This window comes from Mus caroli, unplaced genomic scaffold, assembly GCF_978045245.1.
Source record: "Mus caroli unplaced genomic scaffold, Mus_caroli_1 scaffold_5, whole genome shotgun sequence".
Taxonomy (NCBI): Eukaryota; Metazoa; Chordata; class Mammalia; order Rodentia; family Muridae; genus Mus; species Mus caroli.
In genome coordinates this window covers 99,489,357-99,507,089 of record NW_028227260.1, presented here as the reverse complement: position 1 = coordinate 99,507,089, position 17,733 = coordinate 99,489,357, and positions in this window count along the sequence as shown.

Here is a 17,733-nt window from a genome sequence, read left to right as displayed (position 1 = left end):
GCAGTGTTCTCCTGTATTTCTTAAAGTGAGTTATTAAAGTCCTTCTTGATGTCCTCTACCATCATCATGAGATATGCTTTTAAATCTGGGTCTAGCTTTCTGTGTGTGTTGTGGTGCCCAGGACTGGCTGAGGTGGGAGTGCTGCGATCTGATGATGGTGAATGGTCTTGGTTTCTGTTAGTAAGATTGCTATGTTTGCCTTTCGCCATCTGGTAATCTCTCAAGTTAGTTGTCATAGTTGTTTTTGGTTAGAGCTTTTTCCTCTTGTGATTCTGTTAGCCTCTATTAGCAGACCTAGGAGACTAGCTCTCTCCTGAGTTCAGTGGTCAGAGCACTCTCTGCATGCAAGTTCTCCTCTTCCAGGGAGGGTGCCCAGGTATCTGGAGTTCAGACCTGCCTCCTGGCAGAAGATGAAGGCCTGAAACAGGGCCTGTCCCAGAAGCTGTGTCACTTCAGCCTTTCCCAGAAGCTGTTAGCTTCTGTAGTCCACACTCTCACCTGGGCAGACTAGTCTTGGAGGGATCCGGGAACCAAGATGAGTTCCCCTGGTGCTCCAGCAAAGCCCTCCTGGGTAGGGCGGACACCTCTTCTCTGGCAAGGAAGTCGCCCAGATGTCTGGAGCCCGAAATGGGGTCTGCCTCAGAATTTGTCCTCTAGGGACCTTGGGGGTGTCCGCTGACTCCGGGCCCAAGGTGACCTGGTGCTAGTGGAGACCAGAAGGGACTTGTGACCCTGGTCAGGCCTGGTTTTCTGCTTCTCTAATGTTGTCTCAGGTCCCACACGATTGGAGTGGAACAGAAGTTGTGTTCCACTCACTGGTGGTCCTAAGATTGCGTGGAGAGTCCTCTAGGGAACTTGGGAATGTCCACTGACCCCGCGCCCAAGGTGACCCGGTGCTGGCGCCAACCAGAAGGGCCATCATGCATTTTAATGCACTTCAATGGTCCTGAATCACTTCCAATCATCCAGTCATTCCATTATCCCAGCAGATGCCTGGACATTCTGGAGATTGATTGTACAATGCTAAAGGTTGTATTGTCTTTTTCTCCATATAGTGATTAATTGTGGGCTGTCTAACAGTTAAGGGAGGTAGACCTATTGGATGAAGAGAGTAACTTTTGGCACCTCAGTGTGCTTCATTCTTCACATCCCATCTGTCAACATGTTATGACATTTCCATGAATGCAACATCATGTGTGTTTGCCCTCTTCTCTTTATTCCTTGAGTAGGCAACTTTCTAGAGTTATCTCAGAAAAGTTCTTCAACAAGCAGTACTTTTTTCAATGGGTCTTTGTATTAGTCAGGGTTCTCTAGAGTCACAGAACTTATGGATAGTCTCTATATAGTAAAAGAATTTATTGATGACTTACAGTCGGCAGCCCAATTCCCAACAATGGTTCAGTCGCAGCTGTGAATGGAAGTTCAAGGATCTAGCAGTTACTCGGTCTCACACGGCCAGCAGGCGAAGGAGCAAGAGCTAGACTCCCTTCTTCCAGTGTCCTTATATTGTCTCCAGCAGAAGGTGTAGCCCAGATTAAAGGTGTGTTGCACCACACCTTTAATCCCAGATGAAAGGTGTAGCCCAGATTAAATCTCTTTAAACTCGGAGATTTAATCTTCTGGAATCCATAGCCACTATGTCTCAAGATCTCCATACCAAGATCCAGATAAGGATCTCCAAGCCTCCAGATAAGGGTCACTGGTGAGCCTTCCAATTCTGGATTGTAGTTCATTCCAAATATAGTCAAGTTGACAACCAAGAATAGCCACTACAGTCTTGCTGGCTCCTTGAACTGCTAGAGTTTAAAGCTATGTTGCTTTTATTTCAGCTTTGTGAAAAATATTACAAAAATTCCTTGGAGAAAATTGCGACTATAGTCTTAGTGCCAGTGACAAGAGTCAGTTCTTTTCAGCATCATAATTCCATTCTGCAAAATAGTAGAAATATCCCTGAATATGATTTCATTCACTTATTCATGCATTGTTCCTTACTTTATCTGCTTATTGGATACTTGCCATATATCAGGTATTGTGGTGAAAGCTGAGGATACAAAATAAGATACAGGCTTTGCATGTAAGATGCTAATGGTTACTCAGAGGAAACAGAAACCTAAATGAGTATTTACAATACAGTGAAATAGAAGCATACATTTGGTGTCATGAGAGCACTTAGAAGAGTCATTCAGCTTACTCATGATGATTCAAGGGAATGCACACAGGAGGTGAGTCATAGTAAATGATTAAAGATGAATATGAATTAGCACAGTTTAGAAATAGTACTGGTGAAAGGTAATCAGGAAACAGAGAATGCATGCATAAAGACCTAAATGGAAGAAAGCATACAACCCATTCAAGGAACTAAGAAAATTAGTGTGGTTGATTGAAGAATTTGGAAAATAGACTTGGTGGAAGAGAAAGTAATAGCTGTAATGAGGAACCAGATTACAAAGGACTTCAAGTATTTCAAAAGTATGTTTAAAAATTAAAGTTTCTATCATGAAAAACAGAAAAGTATTGATGTATATTGTCAACAGAAAATTGACATGTTCAAATTCCATTTAGAAAATATCAGTGTGGTCTCTGTATGGAAAATTAATTAGAAAAGGATTCTAATAGTAAAGAAGCAACTTCAGAGGATGTTACATTACCTTGGACAGGAGACAACTTTGGCCTGAGCTACAACATTAAGGTGGGCGTAGAAAGAGGGAACACATTTGGAATAGAACTTCGGTGTATGTGTTACATGAGTTGGTCACCAATTGCTTGCCACAGAGCTATAAAGAGAGAGAGAGAGAGAGAGAGAGAGAGAGAGAGAGAGAGAGAGAGAGAGAGAGAGAGAGAAGAAAACAGAGTATAGGGGACTTTATAGGTATTTATTAAGTAGTAAAGCTGTTACACTGGTTTGGATGTTCATGAAGCATGCATCTTCACGCATGGGTTATAATTTTATCAATAGACTAGGTTAGTTCTGAGAGGACTATATTAGTGCCTGTGAGAGTTGTTGTAAAGTGAATTTAGCCTTTTTGAGGGCAGTTTCTTGCTCCCTGTGATTGTTTGTGATTTCTCTTGTATGTGTTCCTGCCATTTGATTCTGTCACCAACACTAAATGCAGGTGAAAGACTACATGCAGGTCAACAGACACTGAGCCTAAGTTTCAACTCACTTAGAATTGTTGCCATCAAATTTTCATAACAAATAAAGCATTGCTCTTTATAAAGTTACCATCTTTTATATTTTAGTATAGCAACACAAGTATTATGACAACACACTAATTTAAATTTGGGGAAAATACTTAAGTATTCATTTTATAAGAAGACTAAAAAAAGGTTACAAACACGTGAAAAGGGTTTGAGAGAAGATATTATTAGTCATTAGTGACTTGCACATTAAAAGCACAATGTAATATTACTACATTCCCAGAAGAATGGTTGGAATTATGAAGGCTGACATTATTAAGAATAGACAAAGTTGTAGAACAATTAGACCTTTTGTGCAATGCTGGAAGGATTATAAGTAATTACTAAAAGTTTGAAAAACTGATTGACAGTGTCTGGTAAAGTTAACCAAATTCATAGTCTATGACTCAAAAGAACTCAGATGTTTTACTTCGAAAGTCAATTAATTCTGAATTGTAAGTGAACAGAAATACAATAGTCTACGCTTGGGAGAAAGATATAAACTTAATTCTTTTAGAGTTTCTTTGGTTCCACACATTTAAAAGCCATGCAATGAACTTGTGGAGCCCATTAGATTCAGAATTATGAGTGATCTCTGCTTTACTAAAAAAAAAAAAAAAAATGGTTGCTTTACTCAAAAATTATGAGTGATCTATACTCAAAAGAGTCATTGTGATAATATTGATGTAGAATAGTGAAACTAGTTAATAAAGTATTCTAAATATTGTAAACTCTTTACTACACTATTCATTTGTTAATTTGTTAAGTTTTTGTATGTGCATGTGCTTGTGTATGTGTGTGGATGCACGTGTGTGTGTGTGTGTGTGTGTGTGTGTGTGTGAGCACACACACATACCATTGTGCATATATGGAGATCAGAGGATGATTGCAGAAGTTGATTTTTCCTTACACCACATGGGTCCTGGCTGTTCAAAGCAGGTCATCAGCCTTGGTGAGAAGAGCCTTTATTTACTCAGTGTTTCTGTTAGCCTGGGTTCTGAATCTTAATGTGAAAACTTGGTAATTGATTAAAGATGTACTAAGAAGCCATTATATATATATTTGAACCTAAGAGTGATGAAATCATAGTGCTCTTTCAATCCAATAATTCTCTTTTTATAACTTTATTTGGTTTTTAGTAATAGCCTTAACTAAAATTTAGTCATATAACTTGCATAGGGACCTTGAATATCAATACAAACTTCTTGAATTTTGTCATTATAAAGAAATTGACAACACATTTAGATAGATATATTATTTTTCTCTTTACTTTTGACAGTTTAATATATGTTTTCAACGTGTTATAATTATATCTACACAAATTATCCACTGTTATCCTCCTTCCTTTCCTTCTGAACTACTTCTTCTTTGTATACGATCTCCCTATGGTTATACTATGAAAAATTCTACCCCTCAACCTAGCATGGCTTCAGAGGCATCACCTCGATGCACAATGGATAGTTTGTGGATTCATTCTTGAACAGATATCTACAGTTGTTTTGTGTTCGTGGTTGAAATATCTGCATGAAAATGCTTCATGAAGCTCTTCCTCATGCCCTCTCCTCTGATGTTCTCTGGGACCCTCCTTGGGGAATATGGTAATATAGATGTGCCATATAAGAATTGCTACTGAGAAGTCGCATATTGTCAGTGCACTGAACAGATATTAGTGTCCATAGAGCAGATGACTCTAGTGGCTGTGTGAAAAAGGCACTGGAACAGGACAGTGCTGGAGATGAAAGACTAACTAGGAGAGGAGCTTCAGTTGTCTAGGCTTGGGGTCAGAAAGACTGACCAGAAGTGTGTCTCTGGGAATGAGGAGAAGGTACCAATCCAAAAAGTGTTAGAAAAGAGTCAGTGGGACTTTCTGATAGAGGTTATGTCAGGAAAAGAAAATCCCAGCTTTATTTGAAATAATATGAGTTAAAAGCCTTCTTCAAGCCAGCACTTGAATGTTTTTCATAGTTATTGAGCACATTTAATGAGATAACACATGTAAAGTACTTAGCACAATGCCTCACACATGCTAACTATTCAATTAAGTTAGGTGCTATTATTCCATCCACAGCTGCTCACTGTTGGAGAAATTCACACAACCCAGTATGTTGGTTCTACTTTAAATTCATGGGTACCATGCTTAAGTGGGCTCTCAACAGCGTTTGTTCCTTTGATTATTGTGCCTACTGTTTGGAGACTTTTTTATTTTCCTATGGTGCCTTACCCCAGTCCATCCTTTCACATTCAGCCTAAAATCAGGCGTTATATTACATCAAGATACAGACCATCATAAAACGTCTCCCTCAACAGTTCACCAGAGAGTCCATATGTTTGAATGTCTATGCCTCAAGTGTTGCTCCTCACCTGCTGTTAGCACTGAGAAGTGGGCTGTCGAAGACTAGTACTGTGGAGAGCATCACCACTTCTGGGGCATTTGAAAATTTGTGGTCAACCCTACACTTGTCTTTTTAGCCTCTTTATCTCTTGCTTCCTGGGCTTGTAGTCTAGCTCTGTCACTTATCATCTGTGAGACAATGGGCAGGCCTTTCAAACCTCTGCTCCCCCATGCCTTCAACTGTGAAATAGGGATAATAAAAGCACCATCTTACAGGGATGCTGTGAGGCTTCAATGAGATTACGCATGAAAAGTGCTTAGCCAGTGCCCAGCATGTGTTAGCTAATCACATTATCTATTATTTCTCCACTATTTCTATTAGCATTTCTATATTCTCAAGTGTCTTCTATCAAAAAAAGAAAGAAAGAAAGAAAGAAAGAAAGAAGGAAAGAAAAGAAAGAAAGGAAGGAAGAAAGAAAGAAAGAAAATGCCCTTGTGAATCCCACATGCTCTTTAAAGCACTGTCTTGCTTATTTGCAACATACCAAATGAACAAATGGGCTGCATGCCTGATACTGTTCCTTTTGAATTCCAGTTTTATCAAGACCACCAATTATTGGGATGTTTCAGGATCCAACAAGACTTCTACCTTCATATTATTTACCTCTTTAGCAGAATTTCTATGGCTTTGAGTACACTACTTGCATAGATCCTACACTTCCGGTACTTTTAGAGCTCTATTATCTAGACTTTTTCCTTTCTCATTCTGGAAGATGGTTGTTTCCCAGTTCTCCACTACCGAACCTTGGATATTGTAGTTATCAAGATTCTGTCTTGATAGCATGGCTTTGATTACTGTCTGTCACAGATACTCCAAGGGCACAAATTAGGCCAACATTTCATAAATTGAATGTAAAACAATTGTTCTTTTTCTTTAAGGTGTTCTGCATGTCATTTTCTAGTGTCATCATATCAAGTCACAGGCTTAGTGTCAACCACTCAAAGGATTATGGGACATGAAAAGCGTTTTTATATCACTTTAACTGGCCCATAACTCCATTGGCATGAGTTACAAAAAAACCCAGATACATTGTCCAAAATATCTGCAGAGAACCCTAGGAAGCCACCCCATCTACCCTTCTTAATTTGTGTCTATTCAGTGGAATTCACCACTATACCCAAGACTGTGCCTGTGAAAACTTACACATCATGTAATGTTCTCATTCTTCATACCCAAATACTTAATCTCCAAGTCATAGTTTGTTGCAAAATAATTTCAACAGTGTCACCACATTTTTACAGAAAATATTGTAAACCTATAAAAACTACCCACATGTTTCTCTTTTCTTGAAATGATATCCAAACTTTTCCTATAATTTTCAAGGTGCTGAGTGCTAACGTCAATGTGTTTCTCTTGGACTTTATTTCATGTTTCATATTTTTCCTCCTTAATGTACTCTTTTTCTGTCATGATAACACTCTTCCAGTTCTTTGCATATACTACAAATTTCAGTGAGGACTTTGGTTTTAGTTCTGAAATGTTAATTCTCCATTTCTGACACTCTTTCATTTCAAAGCTATGATGACACTCAAAGTTAATGGTAACAAGGCAGGTTTTACATCATTAGAGTCTTGAAGAGCTCCCCAATGGTGACAAGGCAGGGTTGACATCACCAGAGTCTTGAAGAGCTCCCCAGTGGTGACAAGGCAGGGTTGACATCGCTAGAGTCTTGAAGAGCTCCCCAATGGTGACAAGGCAGGGTTGACATCATTAGAGTCTTGAAGAGCTCCCCACCTGTACTGGATGATTCCACTTCTCTGTTTGTACAATGGTGTCAAATAGCTTTTGTGAAAAAAGTGGATTTTATCATATAAAACTCTTCAAATACTATGTGACACAGGGTACATGCTGATAAAAAGATCACCTTAAGATATACATTTTTCCAGGTTTCGTATTTCATCCTCAGGAAGTTTTCTTTTGAGGTTAGTGAATCTTCTTGTGTCTACTTACAGATCCTTTCCTCCCTGATCATGCTCCTTTCAGTGACCCTGGTTAGAGACAATCCATTCCTTGGGTAATGTCCTCTGTCAGTTAAACACAATGTATCAGAATATATAAAGAAAAAATATACTATGTGTGCCACACAGTGTTAAATACACTGCACTCAGAAACACAATTACATACTCTACACTATACAGGCACACACACAACTCTGTTAACAAAATCTTGAAATTCTTCATTTATTAAAGTAGTAGTTTTTAAACAAAAGCCAATAACATTCTGTTTAATACTATATGATACAAATATTACTATCATGAATCATTTGTATATCTGGTTTTTATTATATGGTTCAAGCATATAATCTCCAAAAATGTATACATACAGTATGAATTGTTTAATGGTGTTGCACATACAGCTATCAGTCTAGTAATATTTATATGCACATACTTGAGAAAAGCAACTTCAACATACACTATTAAGAGAGTGGTACATGTATCACATTCTACTAAAGATACCTTTCAAAAACTATGAGCTATGTAGACCAAATATCTTTTGAGAGGTTAAGAAAATCTACTTCTGAGGCTGCTTTTCTGTTTGCTTACACTTTCTTTATACTCCCATGCTTATATCATTTCATGCCTTGCAATTCCTATGGGTTTATTGTCTCTGTAGTAGGTTACAGAATCATTTGGTAATACACATGGGAGCACAATCAATAGCTGGGTCATATGATAGAACTATTTTTAATTTTTTGAGAACCTTCCATACTTATTTACAAAGTGGCTGCATTTGTTTGCGCCTTTGCCTATATTACATGAGGGTTCTCTGCCCCTCACATCCATGTCAACATGTTTTATCATTTGATGAGAGCCATTCTGTTTGGCATGCTGTAGAAACTTAGAGTAGTTTCTACTTTAATTTCTTTGATGTTTAAGGATGTTAAACACTTTTTTATTTTTTTCATACCTGAGTACTTTAATGTCACATAAACTTCTGACTTTACATGGTTCTTTTTAAGACCATCTCAAAAATGGTATTTTCTAATTTTTTATGACCCTATCCTCATCCTCATATTTTAATGTTTCCTGTTGTTTGTGAATACATATTTTGTATTTGTCTAGCTCATTACCATGCAGTCACTACTGTCACTTTGAAAAATTTGTAGAATTTGGCTTATGCTCATTGCCAGCTTTCCAGAATATATTCTATTTCCTTCTTTAGCTTCATTATCGGTTCATTGATTCAAACTGCCTGTTGATTACATAGTTTGTACTTGACATTTGCTTAACTGATCAATTGATTTCAGAGGCAAACATTACTGATTAGCACAGAAAAAAATATTTATTATTAGTGTCTTACTGAATTTTGACCACCATAACAAAAACCACAAAAGGGTAGATTTTAATACTCGTTAGGAAAGGGTCCTGCTATGTGGCCCAGACTGGCCTTGAACTTCTTATCATCTTCCCTCGTTCTCCAGAATGATGGACTACAGAATTTTGACATGTTAAGCTTAACCAGATAGATTTCTAAAAGGCACACAATTATTTCTTACAGATTTGTAGGCTGGGGAGTCCACACAATCAATCTGGCATATCGGGTGTTTAATGAAAGTTTGTTTACTGTGACCTTCTAGCCTGGCCTCACAAGGGTTCTGGGGGTCCTTTTTGAAAAAATAAAGGTACCAATTACACTTATGAGAACTCTGCTGTTATGTCATAGTCACCTTCTAAAAATGTGTAATTTTTCATTCTAACCTTGAGAAGTTACAATTTCAACATATTAACTCTGAGGAAACAGACGATAGGAATTGGATATTTTTCATAAGAATGAAAAAAAAAAGGGACTTACCTTGAGTGCTGATTAAACAACTAATTGATTTTCTAACTAATAGTTGGTATAGCCTAACTGTATTGGCATTTTGCCCGATCTTTTTGTATGACCTCAAAGATAGGCTTCTGATACTTTTCCACTGACAGGGAAGCTGGCTGTTCTTGCTAAAGGTCATCATCATTGCAGGCTGCTGCAGTTTATTGCTACTAGCCTGGGAGAGATCCCTTTAACGGGTTCAATTTTCATAAAGACTTTTCTGCTCTTTGGAGCAGCCATAATTTAATGCCCCCAATTAATTGAGAGAGCTAAAATTTCATACATAGTTAACTAAGCTTTCAATCAGTACTTGGTACCTAGAAAATAAGTCCCCAATGGACATTTGCCCCTGCAAGTAAGTCATGCTACACCAAAGAAATTGGTGCCTTAGCTCAGGCTGTTTCTCCTTCAAGTGTTCAAGTTCAGCAATGATAGCAGTCGGTGGAATGGAGAGAATGTCCAAGAAAAAGAGTGCTCAATGCTTCTCTGGGGTATCTGACAGAAATGGAAGCAACTTAACTTCCTCTAGGTAGAAGAGTCAATGGTTATATTGTCTACTTTTCAACCTATGCTAAATGAGTGAGGGTCCCCAAGGAACTATACATTCACTTCCAATAGGTTGTTACTGTTAGGTAGGTGCAGTTATTCAACCAGTTGCTGACAGGCCCTCATCAACCGTAGACTATTCAGATATGACAGCTTACCCTATATACTCTTTCTAATTCCCTGGGAAGAAATATTTTTAAAATGCTAACACGGATTTCTCAATAAGATGACTGTGATGAGAAAGGGCACAGTCATGGCTGGGAAGTCTGCCTCTGCCAGTGACTTCTTGTGTGAGCATGTTCTTCCCCTAAATCCTGTCTCCCCTGTTCCATGGCTACAATTAATGCCTGCTCTGGATACACACTAAAGAGAGAATAGAAATCAGGTGTCCACATAACAAATGCTTGTATTATCATGATCCATAATGGTCCACCAAATTCAAACAACCCAAATTCCAACAATAGGCATGTTGGATATCACAGGATAAATGAATGCAGTGTGTCTATTCAGTATATATGTCCATACATAACAAGGCATGAAATACTACTCCACCTGACAGTATAACTGAATATTGAAACTATTATGTCACATGAAGAGTAAGGCATAAGAGGCCACATGGTGCATAATTATGTTTTTATTAAATGTCTATAACAGACAAATCCTTCAACATAAGATCAATTATTATGTAGGAAACAATGAATACTGAAAATTTCCTTAGTAAGTAACAGGGTTTCCTTTTCTAGGCAATGAAAATGTTCTTGAATTGAGTAGTACCGAGGAATATAATTAAGTCCACTGAGTGATGGGCTTTAAAAAAAAATCACCAAAGTTGCACATTTAAAGGATGAATTACACTCATTTTGCTCAGAGATGATACAGCAATTACAAAATCAAGAGAAAGGGTCAGATCATCTACATTTTGTCTTATTGGTGGTGACCCTAGCCTTTAATGGATTTACTTGTCCAGGCCTCAGAGATTTTGGAACAATGATCCAGATGATTAATGGATAGTTACACTGATACAATACTGATAAAATACTTTGTCTTAGGCTTTTTCTATGTTTCTTCGGCTTGATTCTTTGTTGCTTGAATTATTCTTTTGTCTATATGCTGTGTATTCAGATATACAAAACAGAAACTTCCAAGATTAGGTAAAGATGGGTGAGACAGAAGGCTCTTGCTTTGTGGAGCTTATATCTAGTGCTCTGGATACAGTAAACATTTCTAAATGCATTTTGAACATTAATTTATATTCTCTTAAACAATAAAAATCTACTACAAAAGCCCTGCACATCTACTTTGTAAAGTCTTTTTAAAATGGAGAAAAGAGAGTCAGGATTCAAAGTGTAGTTTCCAATCAAATTATCCCCATTGGATCTCTTCCTCTGGGTCTGGGACTGGCTTTCACAGTCACTTTGCTTAGATTAATAACCAAAAACATTGATGGTTTTTCAGAGTGCAATAACATGGGAAGACTCCATGCTGAGACGTCATTTCTGAGGCAGTGCTAGTCCATGGCAACGTGAAACACTGAATACATTTGAGGTTTTGGGGTAAAGCCTTCCTAACTTGTGACCGGGACGGGGGTGGGGGGAACTCACAGCAGATGCTTCTGTTGGCACTTGGAAAGAACTGCTTTTCACACTATCACTTTCTGTCAGAACGCCTTGAAGATTCTGTGGTTAGCCTTGAAAAAAAGAGAGAAAGAAACCACTATACAATGGTACAACTCAAATTTAATTTTATATTTTGTCCTTTATTTATTTATTTATTTATTTATTTATTTACAATCCAGATTTTAATCCCTCCAACCCTGGTCCACCCTCCGTCTGCTTCACATTCCATACCTCCCTCCCACCCCCCCCTGTCTTCACGTGGATGCCCCACCACCACCACCCCCACTCCACCTGACCTCTAAACTCCCTGGGCCCTCCAGTCTTTTGAGGGTTAGGTGCATTATCTCTGAATAAACACAGACCTTGAAGTCCTCTACTGCATGTATGTTGGGGGCCTCATGACAGCTGGTGTATGCTGCCTGTTTGGTGGTCCAGTGTTTGAGAGCTCTCGGGGATTCAAAAAGATGCTATGCCAATTAATGTGTATGTTTAGAGACACATTGCATGAAATGATGTTGGTGGCTTTGAATGCAACAAAAAATGTGTATTCTCAGTCAGGCTCTTGGAAAGTATTTCCGAGTTAGGGAAGCAGAAACCGGCCAGAGTAGGGCCACAGGCCTCATCCAGCCGGATCAGCACCAGGGTAGCTAGAGCCCAGGGTCGGCTGACACCCGCCAGCTACCCACGACCCCCGCCACAGGATTTTGAGACTGCTGGTGAGTGGAACACAGCTTCTGCTCCAGTCCAATCACGCGGGACCTGTGACTGCTCTGGTTGGGGAGAGAGAAATCCAGCCTACATAGGGCCACAAACCTCTTCCGGTCAGAAAAGCACCTGGGTAGCTAGGGCGCAGGGTCGGCTGACACTCGCCAGCTACCCACAGCACCCGCCACAGGATCTTAAGACTTCTGGTGAGTGGAACACAGCTTCTGCTCCAATCCAATTGCGCGCGGGACCTGAGACTGCATTAGTTAGGGAAGCAGAAACCGGCCAGAGTAGGGCCACAGGCCTCATCCAGCCGGATCAGCACCAGGGTAGCTAGAGCCCAGGGTCGGCTGACACCCGCCAGCTACCCACGACCCCCGCCACAGGATTTTGAGACTGCTGGTGAGTGGAACACAGCTTCTGCTCCAGTCCAATCACGCGGGACCTGAGACTGCTCTGGTTGGGGAGAGAGAAATCCGGCCTACATAGGGCCACAAACCTCTTCCGGTCAGAAAAGCACCAGGGTAGCGAGGGCCCAGGGTCGGCTGACACTCGCCAGCTACCCACAACACCCTCCACAGGATCTTAAGACTTCTGGAGAGTGGAACACAGCTTCTGCTCCAATCCAATTGCGCGCGGGACCTGAGACTGCATTAGTTAGGGAAGCAGAAAACCAGGCCTCTTCCGGCTGGACCAGCACCGGGGTACTGCCAGCTACCCACGACCCCCGCCACAGGATTTTGAGACTGCTGGTGAGTGGAACACAGCCTCTGCTCCAATCTTTAAACAGTGACAACAACAACAACTAACCCCAGAGATTACCAGATGGCGAAAGGTAAACGTAATAATCTTACTAACAGAAACCAAGACCACTCACCATCATCAGAACCCAGCACTCCCACTTCCCCCAGTCCAGGGCACCCCAACACACTGGAAAAGCTAGACACGGATCTAAAAGCATATCTCCTGATGATGGTAGAGGACTTCAAGAAGGACTTTAATAACACACTTAAAGAAATACAAAGGAACACTGGTAAACAGGTAGAAGACAATAAAGAGGAAGCACAAAAATCCCTTAAAGAATTGCAGGAGAACACTGCTAAAGAGTTACAAATCCTTAAAGAAAAACAGGATAACCTAATCAAACAGGTAGAAGTCCTTAATGAAAAACAGGAAAACACATCCAAACAGATGATGGAAATGAACAAAACCATACTAGACCTAAAAAGGGAAGTAGACACAATAAAGAAAACCCAAAATGAGGCAACACTGGAGATAGAAACCCTAGGAAAGAAATCTGGAACCATAGATACCAGCATCAGCAACAGAATACAAGAGATGGAAGAGAGAATCTCAGGTGTAGAAGATTCCATAGAGAACATCGGCACAACAATCAAGGAAAATGGAAAATGCAAAAAGATCCTAACTCAAAACATCCAAGAAATACAGGACACAATGAGAAGACCAAACCTACGGATAATAGGAGTGGATGAGAATGAAGATTTTCAACTCAAAGGACCAGCAAACATCTTCAACAAAATTATAGAAGAAAACTTCCCAAATCTAAAGAAAGAGATGCCCATGAACATACAAGAAGCCTACAGAACTCCAAATAGACTGGACCAGAAAAGAAATATCACCTGACACATAATAATCAGAAAAACAAATGCTCTAAATAAAGATAGAATACTAAAAGCAGTAAGAGAAAAAGGCCAAGTAACATATAAAGGCAAGCCTATCAGAATTACACCAGATTTTTCACCAGAGACTATGAAAGCCAGAAGATCCTGGACGGATTTTATACAGAAACTAAGAGAACACAAATTCCAGCCCAGGCTACTATACCCAGCCAAACTCTCAATTAACATAGATGGAGAAACCAAAGTATTCCACGACAAAACCAAATTCACACATTATCTCTCCACGAATCCAGCCCTTCAAAGGATAATAACAGAAAAAAACCAATACAAGGACAGGAACCACGCCCTAGAAACAACAAGAAGGTAATCCCTCAACAAACCTAAAAGAAGATAGCCACAAGAACAGAATGCCAACTTTAACAACAAAAATAACAGGAAACAACAATTACTTTTCCTTAATATCTCTTAATATCAATGGACTCAACTCCCCGATAAAAAGACATAGACTAACAAACTGGCTACACAAACAAGACCCAACATTTTGCTGCTTACAGGAAACTCATCTCAGAGAAAAAGATAGACACTACCTCAGAATGAAAGGCTGGAAAACAATTTTCCAAGCAAATGGTATGAAGAAACAAGCTGGAGTAGCCATTCTAATATCTGATAAGATTGACTTCCAACCCAAAGTCACTAAAAAAGACAGGGAGGGACACTTCATACTCATCAAAGGTAAAATCCTCCAAGAGGAACTAACAATCCTGAATATCTATGCTCCAAATACAAAGACAGCCACATTCATTAAAGAAACTTTAGTAAATCTCAAAGGACACATTGCACCTCATACAATAATAGTGGGAGACTTCAACACACCACTTTCACCAATGGACAGATCATGGAAACAGAAACTAAACAGGGACACAGAGAAACTAAGAGAAATTATGAATCAAATGGATCTGGCAGATATCTACAGAACATTCTATCCTAAAACAAAAGGATATACCTTCTTCTCAGCACCTCATGGTACCTTCTCCAAAATTGACCACATAATTGGTCACAAAACAGGCCTCAACAGATACAAAAATATTGAAATTGTCCCATGCATCCTATCAGATCACCATGGACTAAGGCTGATCTTCAATAACAAAATAAATAATAGAAAGTCAACCTTCACGTGGAAACTGAACAACACTCTTCTCAATGATACCTTGGTCAAGGAAGGAATAAAGAAAGAAATTAAGGACTTTTTAGAGTTCAATGAAAATGAAGCCACAACATACCCAAACTTATGGGACGCAATGAAAGCATTTCTAAGAGGAAAACTCATAGCTCTGAGTGCCTCCAAAAGGAAACTAGAGAGAGCACACATTAGCAGCTTGACAACATACCTAAAAGCACTAGAACAAAAGGAAGCAAATTCACCCAAGAGGAGTAGACGGCAGGAAATAATCAAACTCAGGGGCGAAATCAACCAAGTGGAAACAAGAAGAACTATTCAAAGAATCAACCAATCAAGGAGCTGGTTCTTTGAGAAAATCAACAGGATAGATAAACCCTTAGCCAGACTCACTAGAGGGCACAGGGAAAGCATCCTAATTAACAAAATCAGAAATGAAAAAGGAGTCATAACAACAGATCCTGAAGACATCCAAAACACCATCAGATCCTTCTACCAAAGGCTATACTCAACAAAACTGGAGAACCTGGATGAAATGGACAAGTTCCAAGACAGATACCAGGTACCAAAGTTGAATCAAGATCAGGTTAATGATCTAAACAGCCCTATATCCCCCAAAGAAATAGAAGCAGCCATTAATAGTCTCCCAACTAAAAAAAGCCCAGGACCAGATGGGTTTAGTGCAGAGTTCTATCAGACCTTCAAAGAAGATCTAATCCCAGTTCTTCACAAACTATTCCACAAAATAGAAACAGAAGGTACTCTACCCAACTCATTCTATGAAGCCACAATTACTCTGATACCTAAACCACAAAAAGGCCCAACAAAGATAGAAAACTTCAGACCAATATCCCTTATGAATATTGATGCAAAAATCCTCAATAAAGTTCTTGCTAACCGAATCCAAGAACACATCAAAACAATCATCCATCCTGACCAAGTAGGTTTCATCCCAGGGATGCAGGGATGGTTCAATATTCGGAAATCCATCAACATAATCCAGTATATAAACAAACTCAAAGACAAAAACCACATGGTCATCTCGTTAGATGCGGAAAAAGCATTTGACAAGATCCAACACCCATTCATGATAAAAGTCTTGGAAAGATCAGGAATTCAAGGCCCATACCTAAACATGGTAAAAGCAATCTACAGCAAACCAGTAGCCAACATCAAAGTAAATGGTGAGAAGCTTGAAGCAATCCCTCTAAAATCAGGGACTAGACAAGGCTGTCCACTTTCTCCATACCTATTCAACATTGTACTTGAAGTCCTAGCCAGAGCAATTCGACAACAAAAGGAGATCAAAGGGATACAAATTGGAAAAGAAGAAGTCAAAATATCACTTTTTGCAGATGATATGATAGTATATCTAAGTGACCCTACAAATTCCACCAGAGAACTCCTAAGCCTGATAAACAGCTTCGGTGAAGTAGCTGGATATAAAATTAACTCAAACAAATCAATGGCCTTTCTCTACACAAAGAATAAACAGGCTGAGAAAGAAATTAGGTAAACAACACCCTTCTCAATAGTCACAAATAATATAAAATATCTTGGCATGACTCTAACTAAGGAAGTGAAAGATCTGTATAATAAAAACTTCAAGTCTCTGAAGAAAGAAATTATAGAAGATCTCAGAAGATGGAAAGATCTCCCATGCTCATGGATTGTAAAAATGGCTATCTTACCAAAAGTAATCTACAGATTCAATGCAATCCCCATCAAAATTCCAAATCAATTCTTCAACGAATTAGAAAGTGCAATCTGCAAATTCATCTGGAATAACAAAAAACCTAGGATAGCAAAAACTCTTCTCAAGGATAAGAGAACCTCTGGTGGAATCACCATGCCGGACCTAAAGCTCTACTACAGAGCAATTGTGATAAAAACTGCATGGTACTGGTATAGTGACAGACAAATAGACCAATGGAATAGAATTGAAGACCCAGAAATGAACCCACACACCTACAGTCACTTGATCTTCGACAAGGGAGCTAAAAACATCCAGTGGAAGAAAGACAGCATTTTCAACAAATTGTGCTGGCACAACTGGTTGTTAACATGTAGAAGAATGCGAATCGATCCATTCCTATCTCCTTGTACTAAGGTCAAGTCTAAGTGGATCAAGGAACTTCACATAAAACCAGAGACACTGAAACTTATAGAGGAGAAAGTGGGGAAAAGCCTTGAAGATATGGGCACAGGGGAAAAATTCCTGAATAGAACAGTAATGGCTTGTGCTGTAAGATCGAGAATTGACAAGTGGGACCTCGTGAAACTACAAAGCTTCTGCAAGGCTAAAGACACCATCAATAAGACAAAAAAACCACCAACAGATTGGGAAAGGATCTTCACCTATCCTAAATCAGATAAGGGTCTAATATCCAATATATATAAAGAACTCAAGAAGGTGGACTCCAGAAAGTCAAATAACCCCATTAAAAAATGGGGCTCAGAACTGAACAAAGAATTCTCACCTGAGGAATACCGAATGGCAGAGAAGCACCTGAAAAAATGTTCAACATCCTTAATCATCAGGGAAATGCAAATCAAAACAACCCTGAGATTCCACCTCACACCAGTCAGAATGGCTAAGATCAAAAATTCAGGTGACAGCAGATGCTGGCGAGGATGTGGAGAAAGAGGAACACTCCTCCATTGTTGGT